At 30.2% G+C, this 23575-nt stretch overlaps 1 long non-coding RNA gene and 1 pseudogene across 1 annotated transcript; one reads left to right on the top strand and one right to left on the bottom strand.

Annotated features, from left to right (window-relative positions):
* Positions 1-2605: 2605 nt before the first annotated feature.
* On the top strand, positions 2606-3866 carry LOC125877855 (uncharacterized). The gene is made up of 2 exons (XR_007447638.1): positions 2606-3370; positions 3500-3866. It is a non-coding gene; the product is annotated as an uncharacterized LOC125877855 (long non-coding RNA).
* A 16299-nt stretch (positions 3867-20165) lies between these two features.
* LOC125876088 (replication protein A 70 kDa DNA-binding subunit B-like) lies at positions 20166-23575 on the bottom strand (annotated as a pseudogene).

Here is a 23575-nt window from a genome sequence, read left to right as displayed (position 1 = left end):
GTGCAAATGTGTATTACCATTTTCTCCCAATGCTAAATCAAATATTTAATCAATTAAATATTAATAAGTAAAAATTAAATTACTTAATGAATCAACTAAATTGCAAAGTCAATACAGTAAGTTCTTGATCTACCAAACACTTATTACAAAGTCATTAGTATCAACCTATTACTCTTTTGAAATTACTTTCATTTATCAGTAATTATTACAAAGAGATCTACAATTTGTATCTATTTGATGCCATTTAATTTATCAGTTACATTTTTTTGCAAAAAAAAGTTGTACAATTATTTTTAATGTAAAAGTTAAGTATGAGTGAAAAATTGAAATAGAAATTTATGTTGTACTTAAATAAATTTACTCTTTTATTTTTATCGACAATGTATAAAAAAATAATATAAAAGCAAATCACAAGAAATAAAAATCATATAATAAATGCAATGAGTCTTTTCATTACCTCTTATTATAATACCATGTAGACTAAGAATCTAAAAGTACTTAAACGGACTTGAATGAAATTTAAATAATTTACCGTTTCAAGCAAATGAAGAGACTTATATCACTATTCATATATGTTGAATCAATATCAAGTAGAAAAAGTCATTATTTTAAAATATTGTGTGGGTCATTGATTTGAAGAATTTGACTACTAATTCAATGTAATTGTTGATAAAAATCATATAAAAAGTCATTTTAAGCTCTATATATTGCGAGAACAAAAAGCTAAAGCAAACTGTAGTATTATCATTATAGAGTATGTATTATAAGAATACATGAATGTATGAAATAAGCAGTTATCGTAGTATGCCAAAAAAGAAGAAGAAGAAGAAGAAAGGCTACAATTCGAAATAACGATTAAATGCATTTGTATAATAATTTGAATTTGAATTTTATTCGAAGTCGTTCTATTTAAAAAGCGTTATCTTTTAGGAAGATAGGATAGGACAATTTTTCTTTTTAACTTTAGTTTATTATTCAAAACATAATCTAATAACTTAATTTAAAATATTATATACTCATTAATATGGGGTTATGCGCAAAGCGTGTGCCTAGAAACTAGTATCTAAAGCATACATTAGCTATGTTTTTTCTTAAAAAAAATTACGCGATGTCTCATTTTTCAATCTGAATTACAATTATAATCATTGATACAATTATATATCGTACGCGAGATGGAATGATGAAGTATATCTAATGGTTGAGATTATTTACCTTTATTTAAGATAATAATTTACCATTTTAATAAAAATGAGATGAAATAATATTAAAATTAACTAATATCTCAAATCAAACATCAAATAATATACCCTATACTTTTTCTTTTATACCCTAGTATAGTTATACCCTATACTAAATAACCTTTTAAGTTTTTTTTCTACAAACTATAACAAGGTAAAAAGTTAAAATGCTAGTGCATAAAAGAAATTGCTTCCACGGTTGGTAACCAATAAAAATTGCATAGAGTGGTAAACATCTTTTTATTCTTAATCAGAGATTCACTAAATATGAAGCCCTCTTTATTAGGCAATATGAGACTTTTCTAAAAAAATTCAAATTTAATCGAGCTCTAAGTAGAGAGTGGAAACTAAAAAAAACTAGTCGTTGCTTCTTTACGGGGTCAAATTTGGTCATTTCACTTTAAATAAGTATGTAGCAGATGGATTAGGGTTTCAATCTTGATATGGACTCTGGCTGCTGAGGCTGCACTTAGATTTTGGTATTTTTTCTTTCTTTCTGGTGGATTCTGCTCTGTTTCTTCTGTGTTATGTACTAATCCTGCAGTTTTTATTTCTGTTTCTGTCTCTGTTCTAATCTTATGTAAATGAGTGAGGGGATTGCTATGAACTTCATGGTAAAAAAGGAGCAATCTTTTTTCCCTCTCCAACTAAAAAATGAGTTTAATTTATTTGAACATGGATATAGAAGAGGAAAATGATGAAATATAGCAGGTACTTATGATGGATTTGTGACCAGATTGTACTCCTGGTGCTGCTAATTTTGGCTGTGCTGAGCTTCTAGGACACATAAATCTGGTTGATTATCTAATCAAATACTTGCTGATTCCTTTTCTATCCTTTGTTTTAATCATCTTGCTATAAATTTTGTGCCTTTTTACTCTCTTACTAAATGGGCTAAACATGTCAGGTGGAAAGTCGAAATCAAAGAGTTGCTAAAAGGTAAAAAATCATTCTTTGTTAAAACGGACTAGAAAACAAAGTAGGCTGAACAAATTGGAAGGTAGTGAGTAGAAGCATGTTATTCCAATTGCTAAACTGTCAAAGATCTTCTTTGTTCTGTTGACTTCTACATGTGTGGGAATGGGAATTATGTGCTTCTTTATATGGTCTTAAGACAATTCTTACCTCGTGAGTTAGCTTTTGAGTTGAGTTAGGCCAAAGATCCATTTTTCATCATGTTCTCACCATTTCTATGTGTCTTTATCTGTTTTCTAATTTGAATTGCTGAGTGACTTTAGGTTCATACTGAAGTAGCTGTCTGAGCTGAGTTGGTGAATAGAATGGAGGAACCAGATTATAGTTATTTAAAGCAGTTCATAACAAGGACCGAAGGTTGCATTGCATTACATACATGAAGGTTAGAAATACATCAACATTCACTAGAGTTAGAAAAACATATGAAGAAGTCATGTTTTGGTTATTTAACAAACATCAAATTGATTAACTTGTTCTGCTTACTCTTTTTTGTAATGTCCCTGTTACATTTTTCTCTCATTTTTATAATGTGATGATTATTATTGTGTCATTGATACAAAGAACGATATGAACGGAGATTGTCTTTTGCAAATTTTATCAGCCTTTATGGTCATGATTGTGATTATTGGAACTAGAAGTTGATGCTGTTGTGTTTGTAGCATCACAATGTTCGCCTCATAATTGTCCTAGTGCACCCTTCTCGATTTTCTCCCTTTTCACGATTTCTTCATCTATATGTATATCTTCATCAATTGTCAGAATGACAGCTTTTGTTCCATCTGGACGGGTTATGACATCTTCATGGACTTTCTTGTGTTCATCCACTTTCACGATATCAATTTCCTGAGAGGCTTTCTTCTTTTTCTTCTTAAGGAAGCAGCACAGAGCAACTGAGAGAAATGCTAGAAAGAACAGACCACCAAGCGAGACAAATATAATGATGATGGTATGTGAATGATGTCCTGGTGGAGATGGGGGTGGAGTTGGAACAATGTGTGGTGGCGGTGGAGGATGAAAAGGACGAGGTGGTGGCTTAATTGGTGATGGAGGTGGTGGACTAGGATAATGATGTGGCGGTGATGGTGCAACGGGTGGACGTGGACGTGGACGTGGAGGTGCAGGTGGTGTAACCGGTGGACGTGGTGGTGCCACTTTTGGTGGTGATGGTGTAATTGGTGGACGTGGTGGTGTCACTTTTGGTGGCGATGGTGTAACCGGTGGACGTGGTGGGGCCACTTTTGGAGGCGACGGTGTAACCGGTGGACGTGGTGGGGCGACTTTTGGAGGTGATGATGGTGTGACTGGTGGACGTGGTGGGGCCACTTTCGGAGGGAAAGGAGGTGTATTAGGTTGGTGGGGTGGTGACACACTTGGTGGAGGAAATGGATAGTTATGAGGTGGGAATGGAGGGAAGTAAGGGAAGTTGAAATTTTGAACATTTGCCATTGCAATGGAAGTTTTTGTTACTTGGCTAAAAGCTTATACTGAGTAAGATGTTTGATTGATGATGCTTATTGTTAGTGTTTAGTTTGAGTATATATATTACTTAGGTGTTAGTAATGATAATACTTGTAAGGTTGTTATAACTTGACTCTTAGGCGAAGTTTTGCCAAGTTGTCATTGGTTGCATTCCAAAACACTCATTTTTATTCATGTTTCTCAGGTATGTCATGCTGATCAAATGTTCATACCATGAATTTTGGCCTCAGTTAACCATGAATTGTTTCAAGCAAATAGGTTCACTTAAACATTTGCATGTGAGACAAAACTTGTTGTCGATTGAATAGGTTCACTATCTCCGACTTATTGAGATGCTCTGAACTCCTACATCGTAGGCAAAACTAATTTAGGCCCATTACTAAAACTCAATGGACAACTTTTTAAGTGAGGCCAAAAGTTCGAGACCAATCCTTTTTGGGGCGATTCTTGCAGAACACCCTTTGAAAGTTGTAGTAAGGCCGGTTCTTCTAAAATGGACTGGTTTGTTGGCCCAAGTCCCAAGGTGTAACAAAGGCCCAACCCACCAAAAATATGAATTTGTGGTAAAATTAGTCTTAAAGTTATGGCTTTTACACTTTGCAAATAGATTAAACGTGTTATTAACATCTGCAAGATTTTAATTTACTTAATTGATATTCATGTGATGCTTTTTTAGTTTATTTACATGTAATCCTTTTGATTATGTCAATTTTGATCTTCATTTATATCTAAGTAGGTCAACTAATCTCATTAGTATTTCCCAAGTCAAATATGAGCTAGGATTAAGGAACTAAAAAAATGAAAAGAAAAGTTAAGAGAAAATGCTGGTGATTTGATTTATTACGACTTTGAGTACACAAAAAAACTAATCAAGCATATACTTTGTATATATTCAATGAATTATTTTTAATACAAATATAAAACTCTTCAAACCTTAAGCTCCGGTATTTGATTTTTTTAGAGGCTACTCTACTTTAAATTTAGCTCAAGAGTGCACCTATTATCTTTGAAAAGAAATTTCAAATATTCTACAAAATTTTGGAATACAAAGAGATCAAAACATCAAATATTGTCTTTTTTAAAGAATTGTATCAGATGGATATCAATGAAAGAGTTATATATTGCTAGGAGGATTCGAGAATGAACCCTTCACTAGATCCGTTCCTGATTGTATATATGACTCAAAGATTATATATTCTACTTTTAGTCTTCCATCATCAACTAGCTTAATTGATTAATAAACTATTATTTAATCAAGTACTATATGGATTAATTAACTTATCTCATGATTAGCATTTCCTAGGTCAAATATGAGCTCGATTTAGTAACTGAAAAAAAAATGAAAAGAAAAGTTCCGAGAAAGTGTTGGTGATTTGATTATTACAACTTTGAGTACATAGAAAAGTCAATCAACTAATATACTTTCTACATATTCAATAATTTTCTTTAATACAAATACAAAGATATTCAAATTTTAAGATCCAACTGAATTTTTCGAAGGCTACTCTATCCTAAAAATAGCTTAAGCCTATAAAAAGGAATACATATATCTTTATGTCGAATACCCCATAACATCAAATATTGTTGCACACGTTCTTGGCGATAAAATGAAGTTCATATTGTACAAAATTAAAACAGAAGAATCAAGAGATAAATAGAATTGTACTCAGATGCTTATTAGGAATTATTATTTTTTATTGGTGATTGTGGTCAATTTTCATTATTTTAAATTTTGTTGGGAACAGCTGACTTGCTATAAATAGTCTCTAATTAAAGTAGTTGTCAAGCATATTTATTATGGACTTAATAATTATTGTGCCTATACTAAGCTTTTTTGTGATACCGATTTCGTTCCTTTTGTGCGCCATATACTTCGGAAAACGCCAGCATGATAAAGATAAAGCTCGAGCAAGCGATGAGGAAAAAGGCGGTGGAGGGCGCGGATTACAAGATGGGAATTTGGTTGTTTTGGCCGGCGCTACGTCCCAGGGCTGTTGTTGCGGTGGTGGTGGTGGTTGCGGTGGAGGTGGTTGTGGGGGTTGTGATGGATGTGGTGGTTAATTGAGTGAGGCCAAAAGTTCGAGACCAATCCTTTTTGGGGCCATTCTTGCGTACACCCTTTGAAAGTTGAGTAAGTCTAGTTCTTTAAACAACTAGTTTCAAATATAAATATATATATATAATAAAATATTTATTTTACAATAAATATAATCGTGCTTTTTTTTACTTAAAAATAGTTAAAAGTCATAGAAAGTATACACTAACGGTACGATATATATTGCTAAGAACCATATAAAATATACACGGACTATACAATTGTTTATTTATACATGAGCTATACGATGACTATACATTATGATGCACTCAAAAAATTGAATATAACTTTTTGAATATAACTTAACTATACATGAAGTATACACTGATTATTTAATCTCGATCAACCCAAAATCACCTCTAAACAGTAAGCAACCCTCACATTTTAGATATGAAATCCTCTCGATATTTTGAGTCTTTTGATATATAATTAGCTTGAAACAATTCACGTTTATTTTACCTCGAATAAAAAAAGAAGAGAAGAAGAAGAAAATGAAGAAGACAAAGAAGGCGGCACTAGAATAAGAAGACGAAGAATAAGGATGAAGAAGAAGACTGGCCAAATTTTGAAAGATAAAAATGTCAAATGACCACTTATTATATTGTAATAAGTGGCTTATTTTTTTAAGTGAGCTATTTTTTGTATAAATAATTGGGGAACTTCTATAAATTTCACTAGTTTGGAGCTTATTACTTAATTAGATACAATCTATTTTGCAATATTATGTATTTTACATGATTTAGGGTTGTTCATATACATTATGATACGTTCAGATACATGTAACTGGGGATACAATGGGGTCAAAATCATGTGTAATTTATTCTAAATATATTGTACTCAAGTGGAATCGCATGTATTTGTTGGATACATAACAAATCTCACTCGCCAATTTCCCACTTATCTGGTATCCCAAATACATACATATACATGTATGATGTATCTAGTGTGTAACTAATGTGATTCGCATGTATCTGGTATACATACGAATCTCGTTTGCCTCTCTCCCTATTTTTATGAATCCGATAGCAAAAATACATGTATCAAAGTGTATTTTCCTCAATATATATGGTAGAAAACTCTTAATTAGTGGTAATATATGTAATATTTTGAAAGTATAGGTAATAATAGTATATATGGTAGTGAAGACATAAATTTCCACCTGAACTTGTCCCGAAAAGTCCGTGACACGCATAAACTATTGTGGTGACCTATTACACACCTAATCTTATTTAAAGTGATATTAATACCCCCTTAGAAGGTGACATGGCAGAGAAAGTGTCTTCACCTTCCTTAAGGTACGTGAGAAGAAGAAAATTTATATTAAAATAACAAATTTAAACATGTGCCACTATTTCATTGGTCATTATATAATTAAGTACTATAATTTCTAATATATTAATTATGTCATTTTTTTCTTTGTTATCTTTTTATTAGTGACCCCAATTTCTTTAAAGCTTTTACATTGTTTTAAAAATAAATTGAGTTCTTCTTCTTCAACAATTCTTTGTCACCACTGATGATTTCTTTAATTTATCCTCATATAAGCATATCGATCACTCTACCTTAGAAAGGAACTCTAAAAAAGAAACAAAAAATAGTGGGGAAGATGTTGATTTCCACCGGAAAGTTAATAATTTTTACTTAAAGTTCATAATTTTTACACAAACTTGCCGGAGGATTCACTAGAGAAGATCACCGGAAAAAATTATGAGAAAGATAATGGCTTCTATTGAAAATCCTATGACATTTATTCATAAAATTCATGATTACATTGCCTAAATTTTTCAAAAATTCATCGAAGAAAATGATTTTCTATCTCTGTCTTCTTTATTCTCGTCGGAGCACCACCTACCATCATCACAATATTATTTTTGTCTCAAGCCATCAATATCACATTTGACTTTACACACAAAGAATACTAATGAAATGCTTGACTTTGATCCATAATTATCAAGATTTCAAAAGATCATTATTTACAGATCTGAAAATTTTTATTTGTTTCACCGACAACAATGGTGTTGCCCACCGCCTATCGCAACCACCAACATCACTAAACTTCATAATCTTCTCATTGTCTTCTGCTCTCTATTCAAATTTCTTGATTTCCCTTCAATTTATGAATAATGAAGAAGAAAGATGAAAGAAATGTATGGTGAGAGGAGGGGGAAAGTCTAGGCTTTTACTTTTTGCAATAGTCTAATAAAATATTAAGGAAAAAAGGTTTTAAAAAGTTAAAATAATATTATTTACATGTCAAAATGCCTGTATAACACATTTTCACATAAAAACAGAGATTGTCTTCGGAAGGGGTATTAATATCACTTTAAACAAGATTGAGGGTGTAATAGATCGTCATGATAGTTTAAGTTGTAATTGACTTTTCGAAACAAGTTCAAGGAGGAATTTATGTCTTCTTCCTAGTTTTTCCTAAAAAGTTTAACTTAATTGACATTTTGTCCAATTTGCACCTTTTAAAATGGACTGGTTTGTTGGCCCAAGGTGTAACAAAGGCCCAACCCACCAAGAAGTATTGCACTAACAAGGTTTAGTTATAACACTTAACAAATTTTCAAATAGATTAAACGTGTTATTCACATCTGCAAGATTTTAATTTATTTAGTTGGTATTGATGTTATTTTAATTAGTTTATCTACAACGTAATCCTTTTGATTATGTCAATTTTGTTCTTCATTTATATGTCCAAGAAGTTGGGCTACCATACTATTGACTTAAAAATTCAAACAATAACATTAAATCAAGATTACATTGAGTTTATTAAGATAATTGTTAATTAGGTCTTCCTTTACTCTGGATATTGTATGACTCAGACAGAGAATATTCAGGTATTAATCACCAATTATATTAATTGTTTGGCTGACAAGCAAATCTACTTGCAAATGAAGGTACTATAAAATTGTAGATTAATAAGCTAATCCTTGATCAAGTATATTTATTAATAAACTAATCTCATTAGCATTTACCAGGTCAAATATGAGTTGGGAATTAGGAACTAAAAAAATGAGAAGTAAAGTTCCGAGAAATTGCTGGTGATTTTATTTATTATGACTTTGAGTACACAAATAAACTTGTCAAGTGATGTACTTGGTAAATATTCAATAAATATTTTTAAATAATAAATACTTTATTCACAGAAATTCTTCGAGTCAGACTATTCTATCCTAAACCTAGTTCAAGCCTATGAAAAAAAAGACACTTATCCATTGGAAGGCATGTGGAATATCTCACGAAGTGTTAGATATTCACAAAGAGATCAAAACATTAAATTTTATCTTTCTCAAAGCCTTGTTGCTCAATGTTCTGGGCAGTTACAAATATATCATACGAAAGTCAATATCATCTTATATTTGAGAAATATACCATTAACAATGTAAAGAAAAACAATCAAGGGATGATCATAAAATCACTATATCATCATATTTTATTTGTGATAACAATTATTTTTCATCACTTTAAATTTTGGGGAAACTACATAAATCCCACTAGTTTAGGTCCTAATTACTAAGATTCCCGATAGTTTCAAATATTACTCCCTCTATCATATTTCGTGCTTAGGATACATGACTTTGAATCCACGAGATACATGTATCTGATGGATTTTAAAATCGAGATACATGTATCTGGATTTTAAAATCGAGATACATATTTTATTTGCTTAAATTAATTGGTTGTAATGGATTTCCTTAATTAGAAGAGTAATTGAGGATTTTTAAAATACATGGACAATTAATTTTAGAAATTTAAATTAATAAAATTTCTTAATATAAGGCGGAAATCAAAGAGTGTATCTATGTTTAATTTATTTTATTTTATTATTCTTTTATATAATAAATTCATTAATATTATTAATAAAAGACAAAAACATGTATATCTTGGTCATTTAATTTGATTAGTTTCATTTTATTACTCTTAAAATAATAAATTCATTAATTTGATGTATCTATTACCAATATACAATGTATCCAACAAACTAAACACTTAGATACATGAGAATCATACAGGAACAAATTGTGTCAAATACATGCGTAAATTTCCAATAATGCGTAAATCTCCAGTACATTCATTAGATACATACACAGTTAATCAGATACACTGATAAAAGCTAGACACATATAATTGTATCTCAATAATATATTAGATACATTAATAATGTGTCAAATACAAGCTTAAATCCTTCGATAACATTCATGGGTGGTCAGGCATCTCACCGCACACTGTTTGCTTCACCTTTTGATTCATCGGTGTTGATCACTGCGCCTAGATCCGACGGGAGAAGTGACACGAACTTTCTTGGCTGATCCATAGTATAAAAGGTATTCAATCGGTTTGATAAATCTTTTGGGCTTGAAATCTCTGCTTACAACGATACACATTGTCTCAGCGCGCTAGAGGTGTCTCCCCTTGCAAGAAAAAATGGTTGATTCGTGGGGGTTCAATTTGAGAGTGGGAAAATCAAAGACTAAGAATTTAATATGTGTGTTGACAAGCTATACGTAGAACATCATGTTTCTTCGCTGTAAATTTCAATTGATTAAGGGAAGAGGAAGAGTTAGAGTTTGACCCTAACTCATACTCTTTGACAGAAAGATATTTGTTTTTTTATTAAAACACTAATTTTGGAGTTTAAATGTAAAAATAATTAATTAATCCTAGTTTTAAGGAATATGATTATGATTGTATCTTCAATAATATATGGTAAAAAAAAATTTAAAATGGTGATATATGTAATTGTTTGAAAATAAAGATAAAATTAATATATATGGTAGTGATATATGTCTGATCCTTAAAATTTACTGCAACAATATTGACTTGCTATAAATAGGGTGTAATTAAAATAGTTTACAACCATATTTTCACTATGGAGTTACCCTTCTTGTGCCCATACTCTGCGTTATTCTGATACCCACTTTGGTCATTTTGTGCGCCAAATGCCTGAAGAATAAGAAAAAACCTCAAGCAAGTGATGTGGAAATAGGCGGTGGGGCCGGCGGATTACGAGACGGGAATTTGGTTGTTTTGGCCGGCGCCGGAGCAGCTGCCGTCGCCGGTGGTGCAGCGGCAGCGGCAGTGGTTGGTAGCGGTGATAGGGACAAGGGTAATAATAACAACAGTGGTGCTGCAGCAACCACTGCTACAGATGCTGGTACGTCGTCGTCCCAGGGTTGTTGTTGCGGTGGTGATGGCGGTGATGGCGGTGGTTGTGGTGGTTGCGGTGGTTGTGGTGGATGTGGCGGTTAATTTGAATTAATTTGTAGTTTTGACACTACTAGTTTTTGATTATTTTTTTTAACTGGATGTTTTGTATTTGTATATTATAAATTGATTTGGATTGTAGTTTTTTCCTTTTTTTTTTGTTTTTAATGTTATTTATGATGAAATTTTATTTATGAAATTATCTAATTTGTGTGGCTGATAAAGAGTATCATGTGGAAAAGGTGTAGGACGATGTAAAATTCTTAGTTGAACTAGGAAATAGATCTCTCACGGCTAAAGCATTGATTGAATAACAAGCTAGTAGCTAGTGATACCGTAACAAAAATACTTTTTAGCAGTCATAAATATACATATTACTTTCTCCGTCTCAATTTATGTGATTTCTTTTTCTTTTTCTTTTTAGTCAGTCCAAAAAAGAATGACACATTTCAATATTAGGTAACAATTTAACTATAAAATATCTATTTTATCCTTAATGAAATTATTTAAAGCCACACAAATTTCTATCATTCATTTTGGACCACAAATATTAAAGTCTTCCTTTCTTTCTTAAACTCCTTGCCGGGTCAAACTACCTCACATAAAATGGGACGGAGGGAGTAATAAAGATAGTTAAAACTTTTATCGACATTAGTTAATTGCTATTAAATCTAATGTCGTTGTAGGCTTATATATGGAACATTTAAAAAGAGTGTTAATTGCTTTTAAAACTACATATTTAATGATAATTAATTATCGATAAGGATCATTTTTTATATAGTGTGATATATATTAATTGATTTAAACATTTTTTTATGGCAATATAAAATCTAAAGTTGTGGCTATTACACATGTTATTCAAATCCGCAAGATTTTAATTTATATAAGTACCTGCTATATTAAAGTGACGTTTTCTTAATTAGTTTGTCTGCACTTTTTATTATGTTAATTTTGTTCTTCACTTAAACCCTAAAAGAAGGTCAACCTTAATATTGACTTAAAAATTCAAGCAGTAGCATTAAATAAAGATTACGTTTTCTATTTTTAAGCTTGTTTGGCTGACATGCAAATCGATTTGGAAAGAAAGGTACTAAAATTGTAATTGTAGATTAATAAACTAAATTTTGATTAAGTAGATAGATTAATAAACTAATAATCTCATGTCAAACATTTGCCATGTCAAATATTAGCTTGGATTCAGGAATTAAAAAAAAATGAATAGAAAAGTTCCGAGAAAGCGCTGGTGATTTGATTAATTACAACTTTGAGTATAGTCTTCCATCACCAACTAGATTAATTGTTTGGCTAACGCGCAAATCGATTTGGTAAGAAAGCTACTTAAATTTATAAATTAATAAACTAATATTTGATCAAGTATGTAGATTAATAAACTAATCTCATTAGCTTTTACCTAGTCAAATATGAGCTTGTATGTTTTCAACTAAAACAACGAAAAGTAAAGTTCCGACAGCGCTCTGGTGATTTGATTTTATAACAACTTTGAGTTCATAGCAAAGTATACACAGATTTTATTGACTATACATTTCTTATAGACCCTCGACAAAAGGAAAAAGAATAAACGATAGTAAAAGCATAATAAAACATTCTCAATAATAACTACAACAAAAAAAGGATAACCGATGCAAATTTTATCCCTAGTGTATAGACCCTCGAATGAAGGAATAACAATCCAAAGCAATCCAGAGAAAAAGAACTAAACGGAAGTGAAAGCATATAGTAAAACATTCTGAATAGTAACTACAAAAAATAATAATAATAATTGAAGTAAAAGAAACACCAGATATAGTAACAAAAATCGTAAGACAAGAAACTACATAAACATTAATACAACTATTAGTGTGGACGAGTAACAAAGCAACACACTATTACTACATGTTGTTGTTTATAATATCATTAACTAACAAAAATGTGCTCTCTCTAACACCTTAAGCTTTTAATGAGATGATCACACACTTTAACATGGTATCAGAGAAAGCAAATTATTATCCGCACATAAAACTTCAACTCACATGCATCACCCTTTGATCGATATGATCGAACTTCCTCATGTTGCAACTATAAATAGCCTCTAAAGTAGTACCCGACCAGTTGAGAAGCATATATATTTAGTATGGATTTAAGAATTATTATACTTATATTCTTTAGTTTTGTGTTTCCATTTTTGCTCTTTTTGTGCTGCATATATATACTGAGTTAATATCTCAGATGGTCACTCAACTTTGAGTTGTTTACTTAGAAAGTCACTCAACTCTTAGTTGTTTACTTAGAAAGTCATTCAACTTTGTTTTATAACTCAAAAGTCATTCAACGATTGATGTATCACTTAGAAAGTCACCCAACTATTTATATTTCACTTAGAAAGTCACTCAATCAATTTAAATAATATTAAATTTATGAAAAGATTATTTAAATTGATTAAGTGACTTTCTAAGTGAAATATAAATAGTTGGGTGACTTTCTAAGTAAAACATCAATAGTTGAGTGACTTTTGAGTTAAAAAACAAAGTTGAGTGACTTTCTAAGTGAACTATTCAAAGTTGAGTGACCATCTGAGATATTATCTCTATATATATTGCATAGAGAAGCAGAATAAGCAGAATAGAAAGAGATTAATTTTCTTTAAAAGGGGTATCGTGAATAATGATGTTGAAATCACAATGACTTAACATATACAATTATCTACTAACTATAATTCCAAATAGAAGCAAAACTTAAAAGAAAAAATATAATAATTTGTGAATTTATCCCATCTAAAAGGTGTTGGACGATGAAGAACTGAAAATTTGGCTACAAAAAAGTGATTTAACCTTCTCAAAGCTTGGTCAAACAGACACTCAACGACTATTCATTGAATGTTTTTTTTTTTTGTTGAAAGAATTTGTAGGAACATATAGTACTTATTCGTACATGTACTCAATCAATTTTAAAATAATCTTCTAATATATGCCCACATCAATTTGATTAAAAAACCAAAAAGATTAAATTGTCTATTTTTTCTGTTGACTTGGAATGAAATGAGGTACTTAAATCATAGATTAACAAAACTATCTTAAATATTACAAGCATCCACTAGGCCTAATATGAGCTCAGTAGAACAATTCATGATACTCCTAATCATGGTCAAGTCAATCAAAACAAGTTGTTTTGGTCGACGCTAGAGGAGCTCCTGTTGCCGGTGATGCAGCGGCGGATATATATCCACATGTGGTTGTGGTACTTACTAACGTTGTTGTTGTGGTGATGATGATGGTTGTACGTGATATTATGAATGTGGAGATTAATTTGAATTAATTTGCATTTGTGAATTTTTTATTTAGAATTTTTAATGTCTGATATCTGCATTGAAAACCTTTTTATATAATTTATTTTAAATAATTTTAACAACCAAATTAAGGGGGAATAGAGACCAACCTCCTTTTACATCTTACGACAAGAAAGATCCTATCCTATTAATTAAGATTCTGATCCCAAGATCTTTACAAAACAACTATACTAATGCATTTAAACTACAACTGTGAATGCATATAAAGAAAAGTATTCAAGGTAGATCAAATTATCAGGTATTAGTCTTCTTGGTTTCTTCTTCAAAAGGTGGAAAAATCCAATTTATTCATCCTAAGAAGACCTTTAGCCACTTTTGGAAGATCAACTTCTTGCAAAAAATATCTTTCGAATTTGAATTTGAGTGACATATTTGCTAGAGCATCTGTCACTTTATTTGCCTCTCTAGCTATAACAATGTTTAGTTGTTATATTTTTTTTAGAGCACCATGAAATATCAATTAAAGCCGCATGAGCTTCGCTATAATCTATATATATAATAAAACTGAATGTAGAGGAGGTGATGTGGCATGCTTCTAAAGTCAAGAATCACATTTATCTTCTTTTTTTCTCAAAATTTTGACATTTTTCTCAATTATTTCCATTTATTATATGATGTATCAGAAAATCTTTAAAATGTTTATTAATTACATTTTCTTAATTATTAATTATTTTTTTTGCAGTAGTAATTCTTCAAATCAATCTACGTTACTGATTTCTTGCATTTACTCAAATCATAACTATCACTTATTGTGTTTCACTCCATTTAGAAACCTTTGAAATCATTTTCATTTCCGTTTGAAAAATACACCAACCTACAAATTCTATTTTTTTTGTTCTTAGTTCTAACTCATATACATATATAATATCGTAGTCATTCCAACAACCCATTCACAATTTTTATCTATTCTTCATTTGTCTCATAATTTTTTTTTGCTCTGATGTAATCTTATTTACCTTATTTTGTTTTTAGTAATTTATTGATGTATTATATTTGCATGTTAAGAATTTGTTTAAATATTCTTTCTTGATAATTTCTATGTTTCAGATTTGGTGAATGTAATTTTATTTGGTAGATTATATTTCTTTTGGTGATTTTGTGTTGTTATGATGGATAAATATGTTTTTTTTTGTTCATTTTGATTCAGGACTCGGAAGTGAAATTTTTATTTTGTTCTTCAAAGAATATGAGTTTTTGATAGAGTAAGCCGACTTGTCAAGGTATTATAATTTTCGTTGTCTTTCACCATACTTTCTTATCGCAATATTTTTATTTTATTTCCTCCGCTCATTTTATATATGTGCTTCTCAATCTGTGTGTATGAGTATACATAAATAGATTAATTTTTCTTATTATTTATATGGTTAATCTTTTATTTCAAAAGTTATTTTCTTCATTTGATTTATCAAACCAATAAATTTACTATGTATTTGTAATATATTCCCTTTGTTGAAAGTTGTTGATCAATTTTCTCATGAAATAGCGTAAAACATAACTATCACATCAAAAGACTGACTTGTGATTGAATGAATGAAATTATTGTTGCATAAGAAAAGAATGAGAAAGTCGTTAGGGGAGGAGGGCTTTTAAACTAAAATTATCGATCAAATATACAATTTAGATGCAAAATCAAATATAAACTTCGTTGTTATAAAAATTTTATTCTATATGAAGTGTTAGTTAAATTTAGGCATAGAAAAGGTTATATACTTTTTTTTCTTCCTTAAAAATATCTAAATATATTCCTGACTCATTTTTTTGGACATTTTTTCTTCATTTTTTCTAAATTATTTATTATTCAATTGGATTTAAAAGGACCTCATACATTAAATATTCATTAAAAAAAAAGATATTTTACATTGATTCTAAGTAAGAATGTAATATGTGAAATTTTAATTTACTTTCTTATAATTCTCACTTTGTAGTGCATCAATTTTTGTAATGTATTGCTTCTTGCAGGAGTTAAGAGATATATCAAATAGTGTAAAAATGAGAAAAAGACTAGAAAATTATTATGGAGAGAGTTTCAGTATTATAATTACCGGCCACTTGACATGAATATCCTTTTTAATAATCTGTGTTTTTTTTAAGAAAATCATTGAAATAATTTAGTACTTTTAAAATTTGTTGTTTATGAATACTTAAATGAAACATTCTATTTCTTAAGTTTGCATTATCAGTTTTTACATTATCTAATTCTTTTTTCATTTCAGTTAATAGATATTGATTTAAATAAATAGATTCATATTTAATCTTGATGTTCACACATATTTTATAAATTATATAAAGAATCACAAATCAAAAAAATAATAAAATAATGAAAAGATGTTTGATTAATATATATTATAAAGATTGTAATATTAATATTTGTTCATATTTTATATTTCATAAATTGATACTTCTTTATTTAGCTTGGAATGTTACTCACATATCCTTTGTCAAATTAAAGAACTTCATATATAAGATACTAAGGGGTCGTTTGGTGTGAGGGATAATACCAAATAGTCCCGGGATTAAATTATAGTACCGCTTATTTTGTTGTTTGGTTGGCAAGTTCGGGATAACTTATTCCGAGATTAATAATTAGTACCGAGATAAGCTATCCCTCTCTTTGGGTGGTATAGTAATCCCGGGATAACTTATCCCGGGATAAAATAGGTAAATGACAAAAATGTCTCTTTCAACCCTTTTGTTATATTACTTTTTACTTTAATGAAGGACATTTTTGTAAACAAATAAATTATTCTTAAAATTTATTATTTTGAATACAACAAACCAAACACTCAATAAAAAATAATCTCAACACAACTTATCCCACCATAACTAATCCCAACATAACTTATCCCATCATAACTCATTTTCAAACCAAACGACCCCTAAAAGAATTATAAGCAAGATGCAGTTATAAACAAATGTTTAATTGATCAAAAAAAATATTTTTCTTCAATAAGATATATGAAATTAATATTCAATTATATGTTGACTTTTTTTTAATAATCGCGCGATCAAGTGCACTAGTTGTTAATAAATGTGCATTATAGACCCTTTTCCTCCTTCCTTTCTTGATTTTCTCTGGTATATTTGTATATTGTAATTTAAACTTATTACGTTATTTTTCATGAAATTTTACTTGTGAATTGTCATTTTAATTATGTGGTTGAAATATAGTTATTTATCATGAGGAAAAGGTGTTGAACAATGACGAACGGAACGTGTGGACGTGTAAATTCCCTAGTTTATCTGGTTGAACTAGGAAATATATATATATATTCAAGTAGAAATAAAACTTTTAAAAAAGAGAGAGAAAAAAATTAGCCAACAAAATAAAATTGAAGTTTTTTGAGTGTCACTTGAATTTCAGTCATCAAGCAAAAATACTAATGTTTGACCATTAATTTGTGTCTAAAATTTTACCATATAAAACTACAGACACAAGTTAAATTTTACCATATAAAACTTCAGACACAAGTTAAACGTTATCAAGATTAACTTTAAAATCATATATTTGAGGTCATATATCGACTTGTCCATATAAAATTGGCTGATCACTTTTCCTAATATTGTAACTGTAAGCAATGCCTGGGTAATAATTAGTCAAGTAGAAAAGTAGATGGGTCAATAGCTCTCCAGCATCCGAGGCTAATTTTAGATCTTATTCCGATTTGCATGTAGAAAGACAAGCTTTTGACAATAAATTTAATGAATACTTAGTAGTGATATTAATTAATTTGCACTTTTTGTGGAAATATATATTAGTCTTAAGTTGTGGGTATTACACTAAATAATTTTCAAAATAAAATAAACATGTTATTAACATCAGCAAGAATCTGCGAGATATTAAATTTCCTATATAAGTATCCTGATTCCTGCGCCTTAGCTATAGTCAAGTGATGTTCTTTTAGTTTGTCTGCACGCAATCCCTTTTTATTATGTTAATTTTGTTCTTCATATTAATTGTTTGGCTGACACGTAAATCCAATTAGAAAGAAAGGTACTTAAATTGTACTAGATTAAAAAACTAGTACTGGTAATAATATGTTTAATTATGTACATAGATTAATAAACTAATTATCTCATGTCAAACATTTGTCATGTCAGATATGTAGGATTCAAGAACTAAAAAATGAAAAGAAAAGTTCTGAGAAAACGCTGGTGATTTGATTTATTACAACTTGAGTACATAAAAAAAACAATAATCAAGTAGTAATATAGTTTGTACATGTTCTTTAATTCAATAAATATGTTAATATAAATACAAAGTTTTTTAAACCCTAAAATCTGTTAGGAGACTATTATATTCTAAACATGCTTATAAAAACAGATACTACAATTTTTTGAACTGGCATCTCAATATCTCACGGAGATCAAGACATTAACTGTTATCTTTATCAAAACAAAACATTGCTCGATATAATACTTTTTATTATCAAATATATCATGATACTCGTGGATTTCTAAAGGCACTAAAAATATATAAAATGAAAAGCTCCAAAGTAAGCGCTCGTGATTTGTTTTAAAGATTATGAAGAGACAAAAACATTACAACTTGAGTACATAAAAATAATAATCATATGGGTTGTGAAGTTCGTCAGAGAGGAAAAAATAATACTCTCCCGTCTAAATATGGTTTATCTTACTTTTGCTTTTCTTATTTTAAAAAAAGGCATAATACATAATATGTTTTTTAATTTGGCTTTATTTCATATTTATGCCCTATAATTTCGTACATAATACACGTAGGACGCCACATATGACTTAAGTTGTCATATAAGATGCGTCTGTCTATTTGTTCAACTTTATACAAGTTTAAGTGTTTACTTGTCTACGCTCATTTTAAACTAAAGATACTTTGAAACATTCTATTTCTAGGTGACTTTAAATAGAAAAATCTTAGGTGCTGGGAGATGAAAGAAAAAAAATAAAGGAGGCTCATCAATTTCCTACTTAATCATGTAACATTTGCTCTTCACCTATAATTCATTGAACAATATAATTAGGAGTCTTTTCGTCTTCTTGATAATAATTACTTATAATAATTTAATATTAATTCACCATAATAAATTGTAACCGAAAGAATTTGATAAATTTGATAAATTTGATATTGGCATAGTATGTAACTCTCCCTTGTAGTAATTAAAATTTACTATTTAATATCTAATTACCAATTTATTAGATGATTAATAGTATTTGTAATTGATATAGGGACAAAATGGTAATCTAACTTTTGCCTAACATTCTTCCCACTTTTAGTATAATATATATATATACTAGATGGGGGAGGCCCATGACAAGCACGGGCCCAATAGTCAAAATATTATGCTTGTAAAAATATTAATATTAATGAATCAAGGGTGATTGATTTTGCAGAAGATGGATAATATCATATATTATATACTATTATAAATATTCAGAATATGTACAACATACATCAGTATGATGCCGACTTGAACGATCTGCAAATACTAACTAATGTAATACAAGCAAAATAATATAGCAGATGTTTCAGTTTTGATATATAAGATTAGAATGTCACTATTTATCATATGTAGAGGACGCCGAAGTTTGCTTCTTAGTAGCTAATCTTCTTCATTCAAAAAACCATAGCATATGGAGTTGTTGAGGGTTCCTGAGAAATTTGTGTAGTGTTAGTAAATTCACAAAGTTGAGTTGGTTGATGATGGAAGTGAAAATGTTTGAAAAGTGATATATGACACAAAAATGTGGGATAAAACATTACCTGAAAAGCTAAAAAACTAAGACATCCCAAAAAGTTAAGTAATTGATTCATTTTATTCTCCCTATTGAGCGAACTTGAACCAACTGAGAATCCAAAAACTTCATTAAGCAAAAGTCACAAAATCAAGTGAGGGAGTTCCTATAATTAAACAGTTTAAAGTCTGTCAGAAACTGAAAATATGGCACCACATAGCAAAACAATTTAAATATTAGAATCCCTCAAAATGGAAGATAAAGTTTGAAACTTTATCCTCCAAACTGGCTCATTATTAGTACAGAAACTAGAAAAGAGCAAATGTAAATTTCAGTAAGAACAACACTTAAAACAACAACAAAAAAAAAGAAGCAAAATTTCCACCCACAATGAGCAAAACTTTCAAGGTAAATTTATATGCCCATTAGGTATGAATCTCTCTGTGATCAGCTTTTTAATTAGTATAATTGAGGTTTATCATTCTTGGAATCAATGTTTTAGATTATAGATGCTCCATAAGTGTATTCAATTGTTGGTATGGTAATAGTTCACAATTCATTTTCATAAAAATAAAAGACATTTGAATGCTTAATAACTTGACAAACACACACAGATCACTGCCCAAAGAGGTGGTCCTAACTCTGAAGTAATCAAGCTGCTCAATTGTTATAACTAAAATAATGTAATTCAGATTCTTGATTCTCCATACTTTCTTTCCTATAAAGGAATTTAATTACATCAGTAATTCAACTCAGAGTCATCAAAATCCAACACAATTAAAAAAAATTGAAATCTCAAATGAAATATAACTTTGAAGGAAGAAAAATGTAGTGGGTTGTAAATTCTTCCAGTAGTATACTTCCTTGATTTCAAAAAACTTGCATAACTTACTGATCACATTATCAATGGCATTCTTCTAATACCTCAATGATTCTACCTTTACTTTTTAAAACTCTCTTAGTTTTTTTACCATAACTTTTTCAAATACTTCTAAATATTTTGAATTGTAAATCATTGTGACTTATAGTTTGGTTTCCAAAAATAAATGTGAAAGTCAGATGTAGACTGACCTTTTACACCTTTTTTGTTGGTGTGGGTGGTTCAAATTTCGGTGTCGCATTTGAAGAACCAGCTGCAGTAGTTGTTGCCATCACCTCCACCTCACTTATTTCCAAAGGCCTTATCTTTTTGAAATTCCTATCAGTAGTGCTCGGCGGAGTATGTTCCATTTCCATGTAGGAAAGAATAGACAAAGTTGCATGTGTGTTATTTGAGTTGCCCCAAGATGACTTCCTTAGCTGAATTTGAAATAGTTTGTTTGACAACATCTCATGGACATGATTAACAGACAATGATTGATTATCTCTGTAATTGTAAAGAGTCACAAGAAACTCTTTAGAACTAATCATATATGCTAAACTATTTCTGATCAAGATATATAGTGTTGTGACAATAAATGTGTAGAAGTAGCTAGCGGGAATGAGAGATCACCTTAGCGCAAGTTATGTCAAATATGTCGTCCGTCGTCATGGAGAGTAATTTTTCTCTCAATTCACCAGAGATAGATGTTGTGGTTCTAGCAGTACCATCAATAAGATCAATTTGAAAGATACACCTGAAATCATGGCAAGTTTAAAATTTGTATATAATATACGCTATATTATGTACAAACTATAATTTACAAGTCAAAAGTATAGTACCCAGGCACTAATGTTGTTTTCCGATTGCATTTTGGACATTCAAAATCCTTCTTATCCTTTGTGCGCTTCTTCTGTTTGCATCCTGAGCATTCAAACACATAAAATTCTTGCAATTCATCTGATATGGCCATTTCTTCCTCAACATAGAAGAGTCCCATCTGTCGAAAAATATCATATACATAATACGTGTTAAATTACTCATGAATAAATATAATTTGTTTTTATTATTTATCCAAAGCTAGACAATCAGAAAATTAATAAGAATACTCTCAAATGATCAGCTTGAAGTATGACTTACAGAAGCTGGTGATGAAATTTCTGCAATAGAGATAACTTGTCGGCCGGCAGGAGTCATTACCATAGGAGAGGCAGATAAGCATGTTGAGGTTTTCTCTGATGCACGACTTAACAACATTGCTTTGTTTTCTTTTGCTCTATTGTTACAACAGATAATATGTTTAGTAGGTTCTTTAAATGCAAATTAAAGATAGAAAATAATGATGAAATGTGAGTTCCAGTTGATGAGTTCTACTGTCTGTGGGTAATTAGGATCCACACGTATTGTGGAATTGAACCTACTATGCAGTGACAACCCTGTATAACACATAGCTTGTATAATGTTTTGTTATTATCTAAAATTATGTTGGTAAAAAGTTCAGCACATCTGTACCTTGATAAGTAGAGATTCCTATACACCTTCCAAGGATTACAATCAAATCTGCCTCTGTTGCCATTTTAGCTTCAATTTCATTTCCTTCTATTTCTCCAAAATCCTCTCATAGAGTGAGGAGAAACTGATTTTTCCTAAGAACGTGAGGAGAGAAGACTAAGTATCATAATAACGACTAGCCGATAACTGATGATCCGATCAAACAAATAGAAAATGTGTTTACTTATTCAAAAAAAAAAAATCATAAAACAGGAAAATATAAGGTGAAATGTTATACTTACTGATTGTCACAAATGGTTATTTCTCGGCACTTATGATGACTGCGACCTGCGTATTTTTTAGGACCACAATGAAGAACGATTGCCAGTATATCTGCTTATATAATACATAATATAATGAAATGTTGTAAGTATGTGTATCAGTAAACATGTATATTTTAGCATGATAATAGCTATTAGGATTGATATACCAATTTCAGCAGCAGAATCAACCATCATATGAGGAATGTGGTCAACGGTTATGGTATTCAACTTGGTTGGTGGTGGAAGTGGTTTCTCAAGTTCGTTAGATGTTTGATATGTTCAATTATTGTTTCTTTGTCAAGAACCCAGTAAAATTTTTGTACTGGTTTGCCGTATAAAGTTGGCGAGACTTTAACTCTTGCGGTAGAGATGATATAGGTATTCATGAGTTTAAGCTTATCTGCATACTGTTCAATTTCATCGGCATACATAACTGCCTTAATCTGGCATTCCTGAAAGTAAGAGTTATAGAAAGCTGAGATTAACTCTAACAACTTAGCAACAGTAAAACCAAGGAAAAATGTTCATATGAGGTAAAAAGAAAAAGAAGAATATTCATGACATAAAATATAATGAGCTCACCTCTTCATCTTCCAAATTCAAACTTTGGAATTTACATTTCTTGTCAGGACTTTCTCGCGAACGGCCGATTTCCACAATTTGAACTTTGCAAATCCAATCTCATGTTGCTAATGCTATTCGATCGATGTTCAATCTGTAACATCCGACAATTTGAAATAACTATGAAGAGGCTTAGAATTGGAAATAGTCATTTTTGGAAAGAATTTAAAAATCTGGAAATTTGGTTAAGTGTGGGAAAAAGTTAGTTTTTGGTCACCTTTGAACAGTCAT

This window comes from Solanum stenotomum, chromosome 9 (assembly GCF_019186545.1).
Source record: "Solanum stenotomum isolate F172 chromosome 9, ASM1918654v1, whole genome shotgun sequence".
NCBI classification, from domain to species: Eukaryota; Viridiplantae; Streptophyta; class Magnoliopsida; order Solanales; family Solanaceae; genus Solanum; species Solanum stenotomum.
Note: the sequence above shows the minus strand (reverse complement) of the source record. Positions and strands in the feature narration are given on the sequence as shown.